The sequence below is a fragment of the Rhinatrema bivittatum genome, unplaced genomic scaffold, assembly GCF_901001135.1.
Source record: "Rhinatrema bivittatum unplaced genomic scaffold, aRhiBiv1.1, whole genome shotgun sequence".
NCBI classification, from domain to species: domain Eukaryota; kingdom Metazoa; phylum Chordata; class Amphibia; order Gymnophiona; family Rhinatrematidae; genus Rhinatrema; species Rhinatrema bivittatum.
The window spans coordinates 7,972-28,772 of NW_021821410.1; the positions used below are offsets into that span (position 1 = coordinate 7,972).

At 44.4% G+C, this 20,801-nt stretch overlaps 1 long non-coding RNA gene across 1 annotated transcript; it reads left to right on the forward strand.

Moving 5' to 3' along the window:
* The first annotated feature begins 10,176 nt into the window (after positions 1 to 10,176).
* Positions 10,177 to 19,898, forward strand: LOC115082655. Its single transcript, XR_003854223.1, has 3 exons — positions 10,177 to 10,264; positions 12,788 to 13,002; positions 19,402 to 19,898. It is a non-coding gene; the product is annotated as an uncharacterized LOC115082655 (long non-coding RNA).
* Positions 19,899 to 20,801: the final 903 nt, after the last annotated feature.

Below are 20,801 nucleotides of genomic sequence, written 5' to 3' on the forward strand. Positions count from 1 at the left end.
ATCCACCACCCCAGTTCCTTCCTCCCCAACACCCTGTCCCTCTCCTCCCCCCCTTCCCCCTCCAGAATCCCTCCCCAGCTGCCAGGTGGTGGAGGAAGTCAGGTGAGTTGAAAAGAGAGGTTACCTGTAGATATCTCTCTCTGGAATGTGCTAATGTCTGTTATTTACTTAGCACCAGTCTCAGAGAGGGGAATAACCGCTCTTATTCCGTTTATTTTTAGATTTCTCCAAATATTCAGCCCCTTCCTGCCTGCTGGCGGTGCCCAGAAGAATAAAGGTAAACTTTCTTACACTTTATAAGCGAGGCTCATCACTCACTGGGCCGGGAGGGGGTGCACAGTCCCTCTGAATCCTGCAGCTCCTAATTCGCGTGGACGTGCATTCGGGGTGGCGTCGTCCCGTACATCCCAGAGGCACAACGCAGACAGGAAAGGAGTTACCGCTCCCACCACAGGACACGGCTCTGAAATGCCCCTCAGCCCTCTGTCCCAGGGACTTTGTAAAAAGGATTTTACCAAGGGAATGGCTTGCATATCGGCCTCCCCGTGTAGATTTGTGATTTGTTTCTATTGTACACATTTTATATGCCTGAACCTTGCTTTAACAGAGAGCGGAAATCTGCGAAACCCCACCCCACCCCTTTCCCTCACCCCCAACCCCCATATAGCTGCTGCAGCTCCCCATTTCATCTTTCCCTGCCCCACTCAGCCCTCCCCCATCTACCTCCCAATGCCCTCCTTCCCCATCCTCCTATAGCTGCAGCTCCCCATTCCTCCTTCACTCACTCAATCATCCTTCCCTCTTCATTAACGCCTTCCCCAGGACCTCCACAACATCCCAAACCATCCCCCCCAATTATTTATTTATTTATTTATTTGTATATAATAGAAATATAGATAATATATAGATAATAATATAGAAATCATACCAGTTTATTGTAAATAGGAGATGCAGAAAAATATTTTTATAAATTTTTAGATACCAAGGGGTAGATTTTTTAAAAAAAGCGCGATCGCGTACTTTTGTTTGCCGCAGTAGGCGCAAACAAAAGTACGCTGGATTTTATAAGATACGAGTTGTCTCGGCGCGCTCAGCAGGCTGCTGGCGCGCCGAGATAGACCCGACCCGGGGGCGGTTTCCGGAGGGCGCGGCCACCCCCCGGAACGCCCCCGGGCCGAAACCATGCCCCCGAAACGCCGCGTCCCGCCCCCAAAACGCCGCGTCGTTCGGCCCCGCCCCCGACACCCCCCCTTCAGAAAACCCCCGGGACCTACGCGCGTCCCGGGGCTCTGCGCGCAGCCGGCGGCCCTATGGAAATAGGCCGCCGGCGCGCAAGGCCCTGCTCGCGTAAATCACATGTGGGTGGATTTACGCGAGCAGGGCTTTTAAAATCCGCCCACAACATTCTTGTATAATATACAAATCATACCGGTTTACAGTAAAAGAGGAGATGCAGGAAAATATTTTTATATTATTTTTATATACCAACATTCTTGTATAATATACAATCATACCGGTTTACATTAAAACAAGAGATGCAAGAAAATATTTTTATATAATGTTTATATAGCAACATTCTTGCATAATATACAAATCATACCGGTTTATTAAAAAAGAGATGCAGAAAATATTTTTATATAATGTTTATATAGCAACATTCTTGCATTATATACAAATCATACCGGTTTACATTAAAAAGAGATGCAGAAAATATTTTATATAATGTTTATATAGCAACATTCTTGCATTATATACAAATCATACCGGTTTACATTAAAAGAGATGCAGGAAAAAATTTTTATATAATTTTATATACAACATTCTTGCATAATATACAATCATACCGGTTTATTATAAAAGATGCAGGAAAATATTTTTATATAATTTTTATATAACGACATTCTTGCATAATATAGAAATCATACCGGTTTATTATAAATAGGAGATGCAGGAAAATATTTTTATATTATTTTTATATACACATTCTTGCATAATATACAAATCATACCGGTTTACATTAAAAAGGAGATGCAGAGAAAATATTTTATATATTTTTATATAGCAACATTCTTGCATAATATACCAAATCATACCGGTTTACATTAAAACAAGAGATGCAAGGAAAATATTTTTATATAATGTTGTATATAGCAAAATTCTTGCATATATACAAATCATACCGTTGTACATTAAAACAGAGATGCAAGAAAATATTTTATATAATGTTTATATAGCAACAATTCTTGCATAATATACAAATCATTACCGGTTTACATTAAAACAAGAGATGCAAGAAAATATTTTTATATAATGTTTATATAGCAACATTCTTGCATAATATACAAATCATACCGGTTTACATTAGAAAGGGAGATGCAGGGAAAAAATAGTTACCTTTGTCAAATACATTTAACAATAACAAGAAAATTGTTAACAAGGGATACAACTATGAAAAAAAGAGAAAGGTAAACAAAAGTGGAAGACAACATATAAGTTAAAAAGAAAAAAGGTAGCACCAAGGAGTGCACGAAGGGGAGTGTAATTAATCCTAATCTTCCCCTTACCCCTTCCAACCTGCCTCTATCCTTTCAGAGAAATGAACTCCAGAACTTTACACAATACGCCAGGTGAGGCCTCACCAAGGCCCTGTACAAGGGCATCACCACCGCCTTTTTCTTACTGGTTAATTCCTCTCTCTCTATGCAGCCCAGCATCCCTCTGGCTTTATCTTTTAACTTGTCACGTTTGCTTCGTTGCCTTCAGATCCAGACTAATAAGGGATGGCGACATTTTAAATGGAAGACACATTTCCCTGTACTTACCCGGATCAGTCCAGACAGTGGGGTTGTGCCTCCCTTCCAGCAGATGGAGACAGAGAAAACGTTAGTCTGGTAACGCCCCCTGCGTCCCTCCAGTATTTCTCTGTCTCCAGCAGAGGAAGGCTGTACAACCTGCGGTTCCCAGATAAATTCATTCAAAGGGGAGATGTCCTAAGGTTTCCTCCCACAGCTTATTTCTTCTTTTTGATCGGTTCAAGCTTAAAGAACCGAATGGCATTAGATTATTTGTTATTATCCCAAGGTGGAGTAAAAGACAAGGTTGTGTTTCCGTTGATGAGAATTCTGAATTAGTAATGGATTTGGTCTACCTGGTGGGATCAGCTGGGGTAAACTGGCTCACATCCCTGGGGTAAACTGGGCAGGGGTTTCTTGTGGTTTTGCTCGCTCCTTCTTATAGTTGTGATAGCAGTGTGTATGTGCTTGCCTACATGCTATTGCTTGGCCATCAGATAATGCAACGACGTTGAACCAAAAAAACGCCACCTATCACCTTGAACAGGGTCACCATCCCGAGGTCAGGTATGACACAGAACCTCTATCCTTCCCTTGATACAGCCGCTTCCCTGGTAAGAAACCTCCTCAGGATGAGCCATGTTGACAATGACGGGTAAGATCAGAGTGCCGTTCTGGCACCTAAGACAGTCTCATGGCCCTGAGAGTGATGGCTGTCTCAATCATCAAGAGGGAAATGAAGAGTTAATATGCCATGGCAGTGTGCACGTGCTTGCATACATGTTTATTGCTTGGCCAATAAACATGTATGCATGGCCGATGTTTAAGCCCAAACAACGTCACCTATCACCTTGAAACAGAGTCAACATCCAGAGATGAGGTATGAGACGGAACCTCTACGCTTCCCTTGAAAGGGAACTCCTCAGGATGAGCCATGTTGACAATGACGGGTAAGATCAGAGTACGGCCCTCTGGCAACCTAAGACAGTCTCATGGCCCTGAGAGTGATGAGCTAGGCAGAAGCGTAGGCTGTGTGATGGTATGCAAGGGGGTGTGTGAGAACCTAGAAGGGGCAGATGAGAGGCCACAAGAACAAAAGAAGTACTGAGTGTTAAAATAGATTTAATAATGAAGGAAGGCAACACAAAAGGAAGTGGACAATTAGTAAGCATAATATGTGATAGGCGCATGAGGGAAAAGTGCCAGCAAATGAAAATTGTCTGTCTCCATCTTGCTGGACAGGAGGCTCAACCCCCACTGTCTGGACTGATCTGGGTACGTATAGGGAATGAAGAACATAAGAAATTGCCATGCTGGGTCAGACCAAGGATCCATCAAGCCCAGCACCCTGTTTCCAACAGAGGCCAAACCAGGCCACAAGAACCTGGCAAGTACCCAAACACTAAGAAGAACCCATGCTACTGATGCAATTAATAGCAGTGGCTATTCCCTAAGTAAACCTGATTAAAAGCCGCTCTTTGCTTAGATTGTGGACTTTTTCCTCAAGCACTTCTTGGTTGATACACCCTCGAACCCTGTAAATAGTTACCCAGTTTCCATGTTATCTTGTTATTCTCTTGTACTCATAGTTATTGTTATATGTAATGGCACTGCCAAAAAGCTTTAAGTTATCTGTAAACCGATACAATGTGCAAACGGTTGTCGGTATATAAAAATCTCCAAATAAATAAATAAAGGACTTCTCTAAATAAATAAATAAATAATGGACCACAATAAATAAATAAATAAATAAATAAATAAATAAATAAATAAATAAATAAATAAAGGACGGACTTCTCTTCCAAGAACTTATCCAACCTTTTTTAAACCCAGCTACACTAACTGCACTAACCACATCCTCTGGCAGCAAATTCCAGAGCTTTATTGTGCGTTGAGTGAAAAAGAACTTTCTCCGATTAGCCTTAAATGTGCCCCATGCTAACTTCATGGAGTGCCCCCTAGTCCTTCTATTATTTGAAAGTGTAAATAACCGAGTCACATCCACTCGTTCAGGTGATGTTGACATGTGAAGCGGATGCTAAGCTTAGTCCTGGGTGAATTCTGCACAAAATTCCCCCTTCCCGCAGATTTCCTCCCTCTCCCCGCAGATTTCCCCCCTCGCCTCGCACAATCCACCGAAGCTGAATGATCTGTCGGAAGAGGAAACAAGACCCGGAAGCATTGCAGCACGAGTGGGTCGGCCTCCGCGCACAGGGAGCGGAAGCGTCACGGCACGAGCGAGTTCAACGTGAAGAGAGAGCAGAAGAATGGCGGCAGGTGCGAGCGCACGAAGAGCAGAGGCATCGCAGGAGAGGTTCCCGCCTGGAGAGCAGAGACAGCACGGCAGGGGCGAGGTTAGCAAGCTGCACTGTGCAAAGGCCAGGACCCTACAATCAGAGGGGAGAGGGGAAGGGGAGAGAGCGAGGGAAGGGGGAGAGAATGAGAGGGGAGAGGGGAGGAGAGGGAATGGGAGGAGAGGGAATGGGAGAAGAGAGGGGGAGGGAGAGAGAAGGGGAGAGAGAGAAAGTAGAGAGGAGTGTGAGAGAGGGGGAGGGGGAGAGTGTTTCTAGTGGGGGCTCGAGGTATGAGGGGAAAGCAGAATGGGGACAGGGGCAGAGGCCAAGGGGGATTCATATTTCCATTTGTTCTGAGCCAGAGGTTTGCAGCCTTTTGACGCGTGTGCCCTGGCACCGGACAGCCGAGCGGACTCTGACTTCCGCCGCAGAGGTCGCGTTTATAACCAAACATCATCTCCTGCTGCGCAAGACCCAGCCCCTCAGCAGCGGGAGATGTTTGGTTAAATGCGACTCCTCCTGCTGCTGCTGCTGCACGTGAGGCTTGGAGCTCGCTTGCTGATTCAGGTAAGCGGCGGCGCTCGTTGTCCGCTCGGCTGTCCAGCGCCGTGGGTGGCTGCCCCCTGGCCTAGAGCCGGTGGAGATGTGAATCCTCCTTTTGACCTGTGCTTCTCTTCCTGTTTACCTCCGGTCATGAAAATACTGGATTGCACTGACATGCAGAATAATTTGCCAAAAATATTGTATTGTGTTGACAAATAAATGTGCAGAATTTTGCAGAATTCAGGAAATGTACGCGTGGAATTTTCAGTTTTGTTGCGCAGAATTCCCCCAGGAAGCTACAAGCAGAAGTCGGGCTTCTGCTTGTAGCAAACCCAAACTTGTTTTGGAGGCCTCCTCTTTCCAGTAGATTGGAATCATTTTGGTTTATCTTAAGTTTATCTTTATCTTTTACCTCTTCAGACAGAGAGAAGGCGACCGCACTTCTGGGGAACGCCAGAAAGAATTTGAGGGATCCGCATCTCTGTTCTCCACAAGAAGCAACTCGGTCGTGGACGACGCCCATAACGGAGAACTTTGTGGACGACGCTTATCTAACCAAGACTTTCACACGGCTCTGAATCACGAGAAGCTGGTGGGACCCCCTTCGATGAAGCTTTGTTGAGGAGACCCAGTAGACAAAATGAAGAAGACCAGGAGAAGGAGATTTCTTTTGTTTCTCATTAAAGACACAAGTGAACATAGACTGCATGGTATAAGAAAGGCATAACATTTCCATGTGAAGACTACCTTGTGAAGACTACCTTGTGAAGACTTCCATGTGAAGACTTCCATGTGAAGACTACCTAAGAACATAAGAACATAAGAACTTGCCATGCTGGGACAGACCAAGGGTCCATCAAGCCCAGCATCCTGTTTCCAACAGAGGCCAAAAACCAGGCCACAAGAACCTGGCAATTACCCAAACATTAAGAAGAACCCATGCTACTGATGCAATTAATAGCATTGGCTATTCCCTAAGTATAATTGATTAATAGCCATTAATGGACTTCTCCTCCAAGAACTTATCCAAACCTTTTTTGAACCCAGCTACACTAACTGCACTAACCACATCCTCTGGCAACAAATTCCAGAGCTTTATTGTGCGTTGAGTGAAAAAGAATTTTCTACGATTAGTCTTAAATGTGTTACTTGCTAACTTCATGGAATGCCCCCTAGTCCTTCTATTATTCGAAAGTGTAAATAACCGAGTCACATCTACTCGTTCAAGACCTCTCATGATCTTAAAGACCTCTATCATATCCCCCCTCAGCCGTCTCTTCTCCAAGCTGAACAGCCCTTGTGAAGACGACCTTGTGAAGACGACCTTGTGAAGACGACCTTGTGAAGACTTCCATGTGAAGACTTCCTTGTGAAGACTTCCTTGTGAAGACGACCTTGTGAAGACTTCCATGTGAAGACTACCTTGACAATATGACGTTCCATACTACTTAGACATCACTACCATGCATTTGCAGTGTACCGGAGCAGTATTATTATATTATTGCCTGTGATGTACCATTATCCTGTGACTATGTATTTATTTATATTATTGCCTGTGATGTACCATTATCCTGTGACTATGTATTTATTTATATTATTACCTGTGATGTACCATTATCCTGTGACTATGTATTTATTTATTTAATTATTTTTGATATACCTATACTCAAGACACTAACATTGAGCTAATAACTGTCAATAAACAACCCTTCTCAACAAAGCACTGTGTGTCTATTATTTTTTCCCACCCCCCCTCACCCTTTGCTGAAGTAAGTTTCTATAGATGATCTGGCGAGCAGACCACAGCTGCAGGGTGACTGTGGGGTTTTGGATGTCTGTGGACTGATTCATTCCCGGATGGAGTCTGCTGTTTATCCGCTCTCCAGCCTCGATAAATCCGCCAGGTTTTCTGAAATTGCCCATGTGATTTGCGTTTTACGCGCAGTAATTTCGGCTACAGCGCAGAGTTTCCCCAAGTTTGTTCTGGACCCACCCCTAAGGAAGGTGGGATGGGTGATTTCCAGGTACTCGCCCCTCGAGGGCCTACTTCATTCCAGCTCCTGGGCTGCTTCTAAGAGACTACTGTGTGAGTGTTACCATCAAGGGTCTGTTCCTGAACTCTGCATCCCCTGCCTACTCACTATATTCAGTTTCTCTGCAGCTCAGTTATCCAGGGATCGCTGTTCCAGTACCTGAGGGACCTCAGCCCAGCCGGGCGCTTCCAGCTCACTACTGCCTCCTCTGGTGGTTCCATATACTGTTTAATAAAAGAACTAGTGTGTGTCTCTCTCCATTAGGGATGTAAATCGTTTTTGAGCGATTAAAATTATCGTCAGATAATTTTAAAATCGTCCAAAATTGTTAGAGTGCACGATACAATACAAATGCCCCCGATTTATCGTCAGGGGCATTTGTATTGTATCGTTAAATAGGGAGCGGGAAAACCTGCACACCAAAAAAACCCTAAAACCCACCCCGAACCTTTAAAACAAATCCCCCACCCTCCCGAACCCCCCCTCAAATGTTTTAAATTACCTTGGGTCCAGTGGGGGGGGGGGGGGGGGTCCCGACGCGATCTCCAGCTCTCTGGCCACGGCTGCGTTGAGAAATGGCGCCGGTGGCCTTTTGCCCTGATCATGTGACAGGGAAAGGTAGCGCCGGCGCCATTTTGGTTTTTGGCTCCCGATGTCATGCGTGCAGATCGCTCCTGGACCCCCGCTGGACCCCCAGGGACTTTTGGCCAGCTTGGGGGGGCCTCCTGACCCCCACAAGACTTGCCAAAAGTCCAGCGGGGGTCCAGGAGCGACCTCCTGCACGCGGGCCGTATTGCCAATCTTCAAAATGGCGCCGGCGCTACCTTTAACCTCACTATGTCATACGGGCGACCTCACTCCTGCCCTGCAGCACCTCCTGCTATTCCAGTACTGAGACCCTGACACACAGCTCTGCCAATGCTCCTCACTCCTGCCCTGCAGCACCTCCTGCTATTCCAGTACTGAGACCCTGACACACAGCTCTGCCAATGCTCCTCACTCCTGCCCTGCAGCACCTCCTGCTATTCCAGTACTGAGACCCTCACACACAGCTCTGCCAATGCACCTCACTCCTGCCCTGCAGCACCTCCTGCTATTCCAGTACTGAGACCCTGACACACAGCTCTGCCAATGAAGCTCACTCCTGCCCTGCAGCACCTCCTGCTATTCCAGTACTGAGACCCTGACACACAGCTCTGCCAATGCAGCTCACTCCTGCCCTGCAGCACCTCCTGCTATTCCAGTACTGAGACCCTCACACACAGCTCTGCCAATGCAGCTCACTCCTGCCCTGCAGCTCCTCCTGCTATTCCATTACTGAGACCCTCACACACAGCTCTGCCAATGTACCTCACTCCTGCCCTGCAGCACCTCCTGCTATTCCAGTACTGAGACCCTGACACACAGCTCTGCCAATGCAGCTCACTCCTGCCCTGCAGCAGCCCCTGCTATTCCAGTACTGAGACCCTCACGCACAACTCTGCCAATCCACCTCACTCCTGCCCTGCAGCACCTCCTGGTATTCCAGTACTGAGACCCTCAAACACAGCTCTGCGTTAGAAAGATTCTTTTATTTTAAGAGAGAACATTTCATTCTTGTGATTGCAGGCAAGGAGCTGTTAATCCCTGGATGGTGGAATACAAGAGAGTCCTGGAAAGAGGGTTAAAAAACCCGGAGCCTCTGTCCCCAGCTGCAATATGGAGAAACAGGCTGGATCCTTTACAACTATAGGGAAGCCGTGGGAGAAGTGGAAATCCTAGCATTCTCCGGGGCGGGGGAATAAAGGAAGGGCTGGGGATATTGCTCTGTACTTTGTATCGGCTGATGACTGAATTATGATGGATAGAGACATTGTGGACTGTTTTCCTAATAAAAAAAAGTTTATTGTAATAAAAATCACACAGAAGTGTGTTTAAAGAAAACAGAGGCCGAATGTGAACCGTGTGGCTTATAAATGGCTCCTTCTGAGCCCTGAGCCACCGGTGGATCCTGGGAGGCTGTGGTGCTCCTGGTAAAGATATCTTTTCGCAGGTGGTGGGGGGAGACAAGATGGGATCACAAGAATCAGGAAGGGGCGGGTGGGATTTTGAAAGGAAAAAGTTTATGGGAAAGAAACATGGAAATGCTGACTTCCTGTTCAGGGAGGGGGGAAGGGCAAGACTCCTGAAAAAGTGGGGAGGTGTGTGACGGGGTCAGTATACAGTCCAGGGAGGTAGGTCAAAACCCCAGAAACAAAAAATCCCCGGAACCAAAAATCTGCAGGGAAAGGGGGAAGAAATACCAGGTGACACAGAGTCAGTCGGGCTGGTTCCTTCCCCCCTGAAGCATCGGAGAAACCTGAGACACAGGTGTGGGAGGGAGAGGGTGGGGCCTCGGGAACCAATCCCTGGCCAGCAGGGGAGGGGAAGGAAGAGGGTGGGGCCTCGGGAACCAATCCCTGGCCAGCAGGGGTGGAGTCTCCATCCTATAAAAAAAGGAGCCAAGGTGAAGCCTTTCAAGTCTCTTTCCAGGTACTGGAGAGGAGGGAGTGGGTCCTGGCTGCCTGATGCTGAGGACTGCTTTACTGTGGGAGAAAGGACTGAAACCCTGCTACCAGAGAAGGTGAGTGTGCAGATTCAAAACCTTCCCTGTCTTTTTTTTTTTTATTATTGCTAATGAACTATTTCCGAGACTGCCAATTGGGTGGAGGTATTTCTGGGGAGTGTGGTAGAGAGCAGAGATAGGAGGGAGGAGGCAGAGAGGGCAGCAGGGCTGCACTTAAATTCTTTGCTGGCCTGCGTTGGGACTTTTTTTTGGTTTGTTAGGACTTGTGGCAGGGAGAGAAGAGGTCTGTGACATAAAGACGAAGCTTCAAGGGGAGAAGCCAGGCTCGGCACTCACTGGTTGGGCTTGGTGCCTCCCTGCCAGCCCAATGAGGGTTTGAATCCTGCAAGGGAAACCAGTGGAGAAATTTTATAACTGAGAGCCTTTGGACTTTTGATGTCCCTGGGAGTGTTAGTAGCCAGGGAGCCAGTTTGGAAAATGGAGCAGTGGAGTCAATCAGATGGACCAGGGCTTATGAGAGTTGAGAGGAAACTTAATATAGTGTTAGAGAACAAATCAGACCTGCCAGAGCCCTGCTTAAAATGCTTAATCTCTGCTGGTGGACCTGGGACCTTTGGCAGAGTGTTAGACTCCTGCTGCTGGTGTGGCAGGGCCTGATTTGTCCTCTAGCACTGTTAAGTTGTGTGCCAGGTCTTGCAAGCTAAAGAAGGTTATAAGCATTTGGCAGGGCTCTGATGCTATTCTTTAGCTTGTGTGTGAGGTCTTGCAAGCCTGCAAAGGCTGGTTAGGCCCTGGAACAAGCCAGGCTGAATCATTTCTAGGTGGTTCCCTGATAATTCCAGTTCTTCCAACCTCACCAATGCAGTCAGGGTGGGTAATCTTTCAAGTTGCATGTGCCCAAGTTAAGATACCTCAAACTGACAAAAGGCCTTCAAAGGCAGCTTCTGAAATATATTTATTTATTTACAACTTTTTTTATACCGAAGTTCAGGTAACAATTACTTATCACTCTGGTTTACATTATAACAAGTAGAAAACAATGACAACATATGTCTTACAATGAGCAAGGGAGTGAACAACTTGGATAACATAACATAACATAACTAGGAACAGTAGCAGTATGCACTATTAGAGGGAGACTAGCACATGGGGAGGGAGGGGGAAGGAAGGCTGTTTGTGGAGGGAGGGAGGAGGGAGAAATTTCTTATTGATGAGTAAAAACATGAGCATAGGTTCTGGACATCCAGCTTCTTAAGTTCCCTCAAGTCGAGTCTCGGAAGGAATGGGACATGGTTGAAAGCATAAGAGATACTTTCAATAGGGTTATTTCTCAGCCACAGCTCCAGTAACTTTGAAGGGTATTCAAAAGCTTGAGTGGGACAGTGGTCAAGTGGCTATCTCACCCAGCATGGCAATATCTTATAATTGAGATGGCCCTGAATTAAGGGAAGACGTGTTGAAACAGCCAAGTAGAGTTTTTTTTTCTGAACATCAGTAGACAGGGTTCTTGTCTTAGATCAGGGGGGCGTGGCATTCCAGATATTTGGCCCTGCTATCAGAGGGCTCGTTCTCTGGTGGCTGCATGAAAGGTGGATTTGGTTGGGAGGGTGCATAGTGATCCCTGTAGGCTTCTCTGATAGGTCTCGAGGTGTGGTTAGTGAGTGGGCATGGAAGATTGATAGGGATCTGTTTGTGAATGCTCTTGTGAATGATGGTGAGAGTCTTGTGTAAGATTAAACTCCACTGGCTTATGAGTAGCCAGTGGAGTTTAAGTCAGTAAGGGTCATGTGACTTAGTTTGTGGGATATGATTAGGAGTTTGGTTTTGGAAGTATTCAGGGCAAGGTTCATTTGGGTGAGTAATTGGTTGATAGTATTGAGGTGGGTTTCCCATGGAGTGATTTGGGGATAGGTTCAGTGATAGGGGTTAGAATTTGGATGTTATCTGCATAGATGAAGTGTGTGAGCCCCAGGTCCGATAAGTTTACATATGGGAAGCATGTAGATGTTGAAGAGATGAACCTTGGGGCACTCCTTGAGTGAGTTCGATAGGTTCTGATTTGCTGTTGCCTATTTTGACTTTGATATCTGTTTTCTAGATATGAGACAAACCAGCATAGGGCCGTGCCAGTTAGACCAATTTCGGTTAGTCTGTCTATGAGGATCTTGTGAGTGGTATCAAATGCTGCGGCGATGTCCAACATTGCTAAGATATAGGACTGGCCATTATCTATTCCTCTGAACTGGCGGTGAGGGAGATTACTGTTTTGGTGCTGATGAACTTGCAAAATCCGAATTGGGATGGATATAGAATGTGTTTCTGTAAAGTGTTTGGTATGTTGGGTGTTTACTACTTTTTTGAGTAGTTTAAGCTAAGAAGTGGAGAATGGATATTGGCCTGAAGATAGCTGGATCTGAGGGGCCCCAGTATCCTGTGGGTGCAACAGTGGATGGCCGTTTTCAACGTTCATGCTTTAGTGATAGGTCCTGTGGGAAGTGCTTGTGCCAAAGACATCAGTGTTCTAGTCCTGAATAATAGCCTTTTCCCTAAGCTGTGACACCTTTTCTTGCACCAACACAGGAATTATAATTCTACATGAGCTTTGGAGAGCATCCAGGTCACGTCTTTAGAAGGGAGCTGATTGGTCTGAAAAGCTCATACAGTACTGGGGTAAAAGGAGCGAGGATTAGCTATGTGAGGCCTGACCAGATTGCATTACAAATGTTCATCTGCACCAAAATACCCCATCACTGCTGCAAAGATCACCATTCAAGCTGTAAAATCAACATTTACAGGTGAATTGAGTATGTCAGTGTAAGATGCTGTAGGAGCAGTTTTCTAAAGTCATTTACCTGTGCAGTGCACTTAATGTAGATAAAACCTATTGACAATGAGGGTAAAGCAGATTTACCCATGTGAAACCTAGTTTTAAGCCTGTAAATGGTGTTGGGCTGGAAATAAAATGATTCAAAATACGTTGAATGAACTTCAAGCCCTGGCTGAAAGCAGACAAGGCAATGGATGGCCCCAGATTCTGTTGCACTTCCATGTTAACCGGCCTCACAGTGTAAATATATACATAAAAATACAAAGCACACATATATACCACACACATATATAGATATATATATACATAGTGTAAATATATACATAAAAATACAAAGCACACATATATACCACACATATATAGATATATATACATAAAAATACAAAGCACACATATATACTACATATATATACATATAGGCACCAGTCACACACTTGCATATACATAAAACGCACCCATGTATATACTTTCTATGCTCCTGGAAAGACTGGTTAATAGTTCAATTTAACCAAATTAGCTGCCATTTTATTGTATTGACTGATTTGTGCTCTCTGGTTATTTTTCTCCCCTTTACATAGTGCTTTGTAATTCCTGAGGAGACTGAATCGAGGCACAGGAGTCTCCACTGTTTTGGCAGCACTTTTACCCCTTATAGGCAACATTTTACAATAATAGATGCAGGCTCTCTTCCATTATTATAGCTAACATTATACAGGAATAGATGCAGGGTCTCTTCCATTCTTATAGGTAACATTATACAGGAATAGATGCAGGGTCTCTTCCATTCTTATAGGTAACATTATACAGGAATAGATGCAGGGTCTCTTACTTTCTTATAGGTAACGTTATACAGGAATAGATGCAGGGTCTCTTACTTTCTTATAGGTAACATTATACAGGAATAGATGCAGGGTCTCTTTCATTCTTATAGGTAACATTATACAGGAATAGATGGAGGGTCTCTTCCATTCTTATAGGTAACATTATACAGGAATAGATGCAGGGTCTCTTCCATTCTTATAGGTAACATTATACAGGAATAGATGCAGGGTCTCTTCCATTCTTATAGGTAACATTATACAGGAATAGATGCAGGTTTCTCTTGCTTTCTTAAAGGTAACATTATACAGAAATAGATGCAGGTTTCCCTTGCTTTCTTATAGGTAACATTATACAGGAATAGATGCAGGGTCTCTCGTATCAGGCTGTGTTGGCAGCAGTTCTATTCCTTTCTTATAGGTAACATTATACAGGAATAGATGCAGGGTCTCTTCTTATAGGTAACATTATACAGGAATAGATGCAGGCTCTCTTCCATTCTTATACGTAACATTATACAGGAATAGATGCAGGCTCTCTTCCATTCTTATAGGTAACATTATACAGGAATAGATGCAAGCTCTCTTCCATTCTTATAGGTAACATTATACAGGGATAGATGCAGGGTCTCTCCTGTCAGGCTGTGTTGGCAGCAGTTCTCTTCCATTCTTATAGGTAACATTATACAGGAATAGATGCAGGGTCTCTTCTTATAGGTAACATTATACAGGAATAGATGCAGGCTCTCTTCCATTCTTATACGTAACATTATACAGGAATAGATGCAGGCTCTCTTCCATTCTTATAGGTAACATTATACAGGAATAGATGCAGGTTCTCTTCCATTCTTATAGGTAACATTATACAGGAATAGATGCAGGGTCTCTTCCATTCTTATAGGTAACATTATGCAGGAATAGATGCAGGTTTTTCTTCCTTTCTTATAGATAACATTATACAGGAATAGATGCAGGTTTCTCTTGCTTGCTTATAGGTAACATTATACAGGAATAGATGCAGGGTCTCTTCCTTGCTTATAGGTAACATTATACAGGAATAGATGCAGGGTCTCTTCCATTCTTATAGGTAACATTATACAGGAATAGATGCAGTGTCTCTTCCATTCTTATAGGTAACATTATACAGGAATAGATGCAGTGTCTCTTCCATTCTTACAGGTAACATTATACAGGAGTAGATGCAGTGTCCCTTCCATTCTTACAGGTAACATTATACAGGAATAGATGCAGGGTCTCTTCCATTCTTATAGGTAACATTATACAGGAATAGATGCAGGGTCTCTCGTATCAGGCTGTGTTGACAGCAGTTCTCTTGCTTGCTTATAGGTAACAATATACAGGAATAGATGCAGGTTTCTCTTGCTTGCTTATAGGTAACATTATAAGGAATAAATGCAGGTTTCTCTTGCTTTCTTATAGGTAACATTATAAGGAATAGATGCAGGGTCTCTTCCTTTCTTATAGGTAACCTTATACAGGAATAGATGCAGGCTCGCTTCCATTATTATAGCTAACATTATACAGGAATAGATGCAGGGTCTCCTGTCAGGCTGTGTTGGCAGCAGTTCTCTTCCATTCTTATAGGTAACATTATACAGGAATAGATGCAGGCTCTCTTCCTTTCTTATAGGTAACATTATACAGGAATAGATGCAGGGTCTCTTCTGTCAGGCTGTGTTGGCAGCAGTTCTCTTCCATTCTTATAGGTAACATTGTACAGGAATAGATGCAGGGTCTCTTCCTTTCTTATAGGTAACATTATACAAGAATAGATGCAGGCTCTCTTCCTTTCTTATAGGTAACATTATACAGGAATAGATGCAGGGTCTCTCGTATCAGGCTGTGTTGGCAGCAGTTCTCTTGCTTGCTTATAGGTAACATTATACAGGAATAGATGCAGGTTTCTCTTGCTTTCTTATAGGTAACATTATACAGGAATAGATGCAGGGTCTCTCCTGTCAGGCTGTGTTGGCAGCAGTTCTCTTCCTTCCTTATAGGTAACATTATACAGGAATAGATGCAGGGTCTCTTCCTTCCTTATAGGTAACATTATACAGGAATAGATGCAGGGTCTCCTCCATTCTTATAGGTAACATTCTACAGGAATAGATGCAGGCTCTCTTCCTTTCTTATAGGTAACATTATACAGGAATAGATGGAGGTTCTCTTCCTTTCTTATAGGTAATATTATACAGGAATAGATGCAGGGTCTCTTCCATTCTTATAGGTAACATTATACAAGAATAGATGCAGGGTCTCTCGAATCCGGCTGTGTTGGCAGCAGTTCTCTTGCTTGCTTATAGGTAACATTATACAGGAATAGATGCAGGTTTCTCTTGCTTGCTTATAGGTAACATTATACAGGAATAGATGCAGGGTCTCTCGTATCAGGCTGTGTTGGCAGCAGTTCTCTTCCTTCCTTATAGGTAACATTATACAGGAATAGATGCAGGGTCTCTCGTATCAGGCTGTGTTGGCAGCAGTTCACTTCCATTCTTATAGGTAACATTATACAGGAATAGATGCAGGGTTCTCTACCATTCTTATAGGTGACATTATACAGGAATAGATGCAGGCTCTCTTCCATTCTTATAGGTGACATTATACAGGAATAGATGCAAGGTCTCTCCTGTCAGGCTGTGTTGGCAGCAGTTCTCTTCGTTTCTTATAGGTAACATTATACAGGAATAGATGGAGGGTCTCTTCCTTCCTTATAGGTAAGATTATACAGGAATAGATGCAGGCTCTCTTCCATTCTTATAGGTGACATTATACAGGAATAGATGCAGGGTCTCTCCTGTCAGGCTGTGTTGGCAGCAGTTCTCTTCCTTTCTTATAGGTGACATTATACAGGAATAGATGCAGGGTCTCTTCCATTCTTATAGGTGACATTATACAGGAATAGATGCAGGGTCTCTTCCATTCTTATAGGTGACATTATACAGGAATAGATGCAGGGTCTCTTCCATTCTTATAGGTGACATTATACAGGAATAGATGCAGGGTTCTCTTCCATTCTTATAGGTGACATTATACAGGAATAGATGCAGGGTTCTCTTCCATTCTTATAGGTGACATTATACAGGAATAGATGCAGGCTCTCTTCCATTCATATAGGTGACATTATACAGGAATAGATGCAGGCTCTCTTCCATTCATATAGGTGACATTATACAGGAATAGATGCAGGCTCTCTTCCATTCATATAGGTGACATTATACAGGAATAGATGCAGGCTCTCTTCCATTCTTATAGGTGACAGTATACAAGAATAGATGCAAGGTCTCTCCTGTCAGGCTGTGTTGGCAGCAGTTCTCTTCGTTTCTTATAGGTAAGATTATACAGGAATAGATGCAGGCTCTCATCCATTCTTATAGGTAACATTATACAGGAATAGATGCAGGCTCTCATCCATTCTTATAGGTAACATTATACAGGAATAGATGCAGGCTCTCTTCCTTCCTTATAGGTAACATTATACAGGAATAGATGCAGGGTCTCCTGCTTTCTTATAGGTAACATTATACAGGAATAGATGCAGGCTCTTCCATTCTTATAGGTAACATTATACAGGAATAGATGCAGGCTCTCTGCCATTCTTATAGGGAACATTGTACAGTAATAGATGCAGGGTCTCCTGCTTTCTTATAGGTAACATTATACAGGAATAGATGCAGGCTCTCTTCCATTCTTATAGGTAAGATTATACAGGAATAGATGCAGGCTCTCTTCCATTCTTATAGGTAATATTATACAGGAATAGATGCAGGCTCTCTTCCATTCTTATAGGTAAGATTATACAGGAATAGATGCAGGCTCTCTTCCATTCTTATAGGTAAGATTATACAGGAATAGATGCAGGCTCTCTTCCATTCTTATAGGTAACATTATACAGGAATAGATGCAGGGTCTCTTCCATTCATATAGGTGACATTATACAGGAATAGATGCAGGCTCTCTTCCATTCTTATAGGTAACATTATACAGGAATAGATGCAGGCTCTCTTCCATTCTTATAGGTAAGATTATACAGGAATAGATGCAGGCTCTCTTCCATTCTTATAGGTAAGATTATACAGGAATAGATGCAGGCTCTCTTCCATTCTTATAGGTAACATTATACAGGAATAGATGCAGGGTCTCTTCCTTTCTTATAGGTAACATTATACAGGAATAGATGCAGGGTCTCTTCTATTATTATAGGTAACATTATACAGGAATAGATGCAGGGTCTCTTCCTTTCTTATAGGTAACATTATACAGGAATAGATGCAGGGTCTCTCCTGTCAGGCTGTGTTGGCAGTTGCTCTCTTCCTTTTTTATAGGTAACCCAGAGCCAGTCTTTAAAACAGACATCCTGTGATAGGGTTCACCTTTTAATACTCACTGGAGCTAAATGACACTATTAGAATGTGAACCCTATCTACTGTTATGAGTCATACACCAGGATAGTAATGGTCCCCTGACATCCTGATAAACAGATTCAAATTGTAGCATATATCTGTAATATGTTGTAACTCCTGTAGTTTATGTAGTTGACGTATAATTTGCTAGTGAGCTGTCAGTCCCCTGAAAGGTTCTCCTAAAAGCACGTTCGGAAAGTCTGGAGTAGTTTCTGCTCCAAAGAGTTGGGTGATCCACTCCACTGTTCTGTCCCTATATAAGGTAACTATCGGACAACTCCACCATATATGAAGGTAAGTGCCTTGCGCAGAAAACATTAAATTTGGGCACATTCCAAAAGTTTAAAGGAGATGGAGAGATGTGATTCCTGTATTGTCTAGACGTAATGTTCCCCTGCTGCATAAATTGCCCCGTTAGTATCCTAGCCAGAGATTTCCACGTAGTGAAGGTGTTCTTGGATAAGCCCGCTGGGGATTTGATATTATGAAACAAATGGGGAAGTTAGTGATATGGGATGTCCCCGACGAGCCGTCCCTTCCACTGTGTCCGGGCTCTCAACCTTGCCTGTAATGAGATTGGTGTATTGAGGATGCTCCTCTACAGCTGACATGGTTTCCAAGCTGTCGCAGACAATGGTGCATTGCCCACAACTTGTTGCTCTTATCAACTGGAAACGGATCAGAAAGGTAAAGGGCGGCTCGTCAGGCTCCTTCTCCACTACCCCTGCATGGGTTTGCCCGGTCCGTACTCTGAAGCAGTACCTGAGGAGGTGCCCGTTAGTTCCCGGGTCCTTTCTGGTTCCTGGGAACGGGTGCCCTTTAACCCGGCTTCAGTTTTTCCCCAGAGGGCTCTGTATGGGGGTGAGCGTGCCGGGGAGGGAAGCCAAAGATTATCGTTCGCATTCTTTCAGCATTGGGGCAGCAGTCTCGGCCGCGGGATGTGGTATATCCGGTGCGGGCGTACAGGATAGAGGGAGGTGGAAGTCCAAGGCATTTCTGTCTTACGTGAGGGTTTAAAAAAAAAAGTTATAATAATAAATACGAGCACCAGCCTGCAACAATCTAAAGGGCATGAGGGAAACGCTGGGGTAAAGGATTATTGATTGGTATTTTCTTCTATTGCAGAGCTCTTAAGGGTGGCCTAGGAGGCGAGGCTGCATCTGAACTCTGGGCTGTTCTTTCGTTCATTGGGCACTGAGACGGCCATAGGTCGCGCACCTCGACCCCGAGAGCTGGAATGTTTAAATCCGATATTCCAAAAACACATCCCACAACACCTGATCAACCACTAAAGCTCTGCTCGCCCTCCCATCAGTAACTACTACGAGCCTCGCTACAATCAGAGAGAGGGAGCAGCTTCAGTAGCCGGACCTTGCTTATGGAGCTCGGTACTTGAAAACCTAATGCTTCAAGACGACAGGAACTTATTCAAAAAACAACTTAAAATGTGGATATTTCACCATACTACAACGAAGGCATCGGTTAACAAAACCCTCAACCCTACACGTCAAGATGATAAACCTATGCACCAAACAATTCAGACAAATGCATATTTACCATTGTGGAACAGTAACCATGTTGTATTGTTGGGGGCTCGGGTTATGTTCAATAAACTGTGGTCTCTTATACCAAAATAAAATTGTCCTGATTTATTGGGGGGGGATGAGCGAGCGCATGTCCTGACTCCCTGTGTGATGAGAGGCTCTGAGGCTGAGACCAGGGCCTGCCTGTGCCTATCCTAACCCACCAGGCACCTGGGCTCTGAGCCCTCCTAATCTCAGGTTATTACTGCTGCCTTCTCCTCCATTCCACACTAGGGAGAGGGACCCTCTCTGTCCGTTTTCTGCCTGCTTTATGATAGGTATAGACTGTATCCCCTCCTCCCCCTGGTGAATAATATCTGGGTACAGTGTGTGACAGGAGCTCGCTGCAGTGTGGTCACCAGGTCCCCCTCTCGCACACGGTTTATAAAACCAGCAGTGTACAGTACAGATTGAGTGTGAGTGCTGCCTCACTTCCCTTTCCTCACTTGTAGTCAGCACAGAGCAAAGCTGCTGTGTGTGGAGGAGAGAAGTTTGCATTACCTGTGTGTGTGCAGCTTGCATTGTGCTGCCCTAGGGCAGAGTCTGGGTTTGTAGCATGTATTGTGCTGGGCTAGAGGGGGGGTGCGTGTGTACACGCATGTGCGCACCTTGTATGTTATCTTGTTCTAGTAGAAAGATGACGGGGAATGTCAGGGCTCGGGCTCCCCCCAGCCTGTGCTGCTCCATGCATCAGTGAAATGCATGGTCTGAGGTCAGTGAGAACAAGACCAATCACTTATTCTCATTAATGCATTGATCCTTCAGCCTGGGCACTGAATGCTGGTGACACTAGCAGCTGCCGTAGCAAACAAGGGTCAATGTAGTAAGCCCTGCATTAATCTTACTGCTTGCACTAAAAAAAAAAATGTAATTCCTGATGCAGTAAGCTTGGAGGGGAAGAGAGCGCATGGGGCATAATCCAAGAACAGGGACAGCACCAGC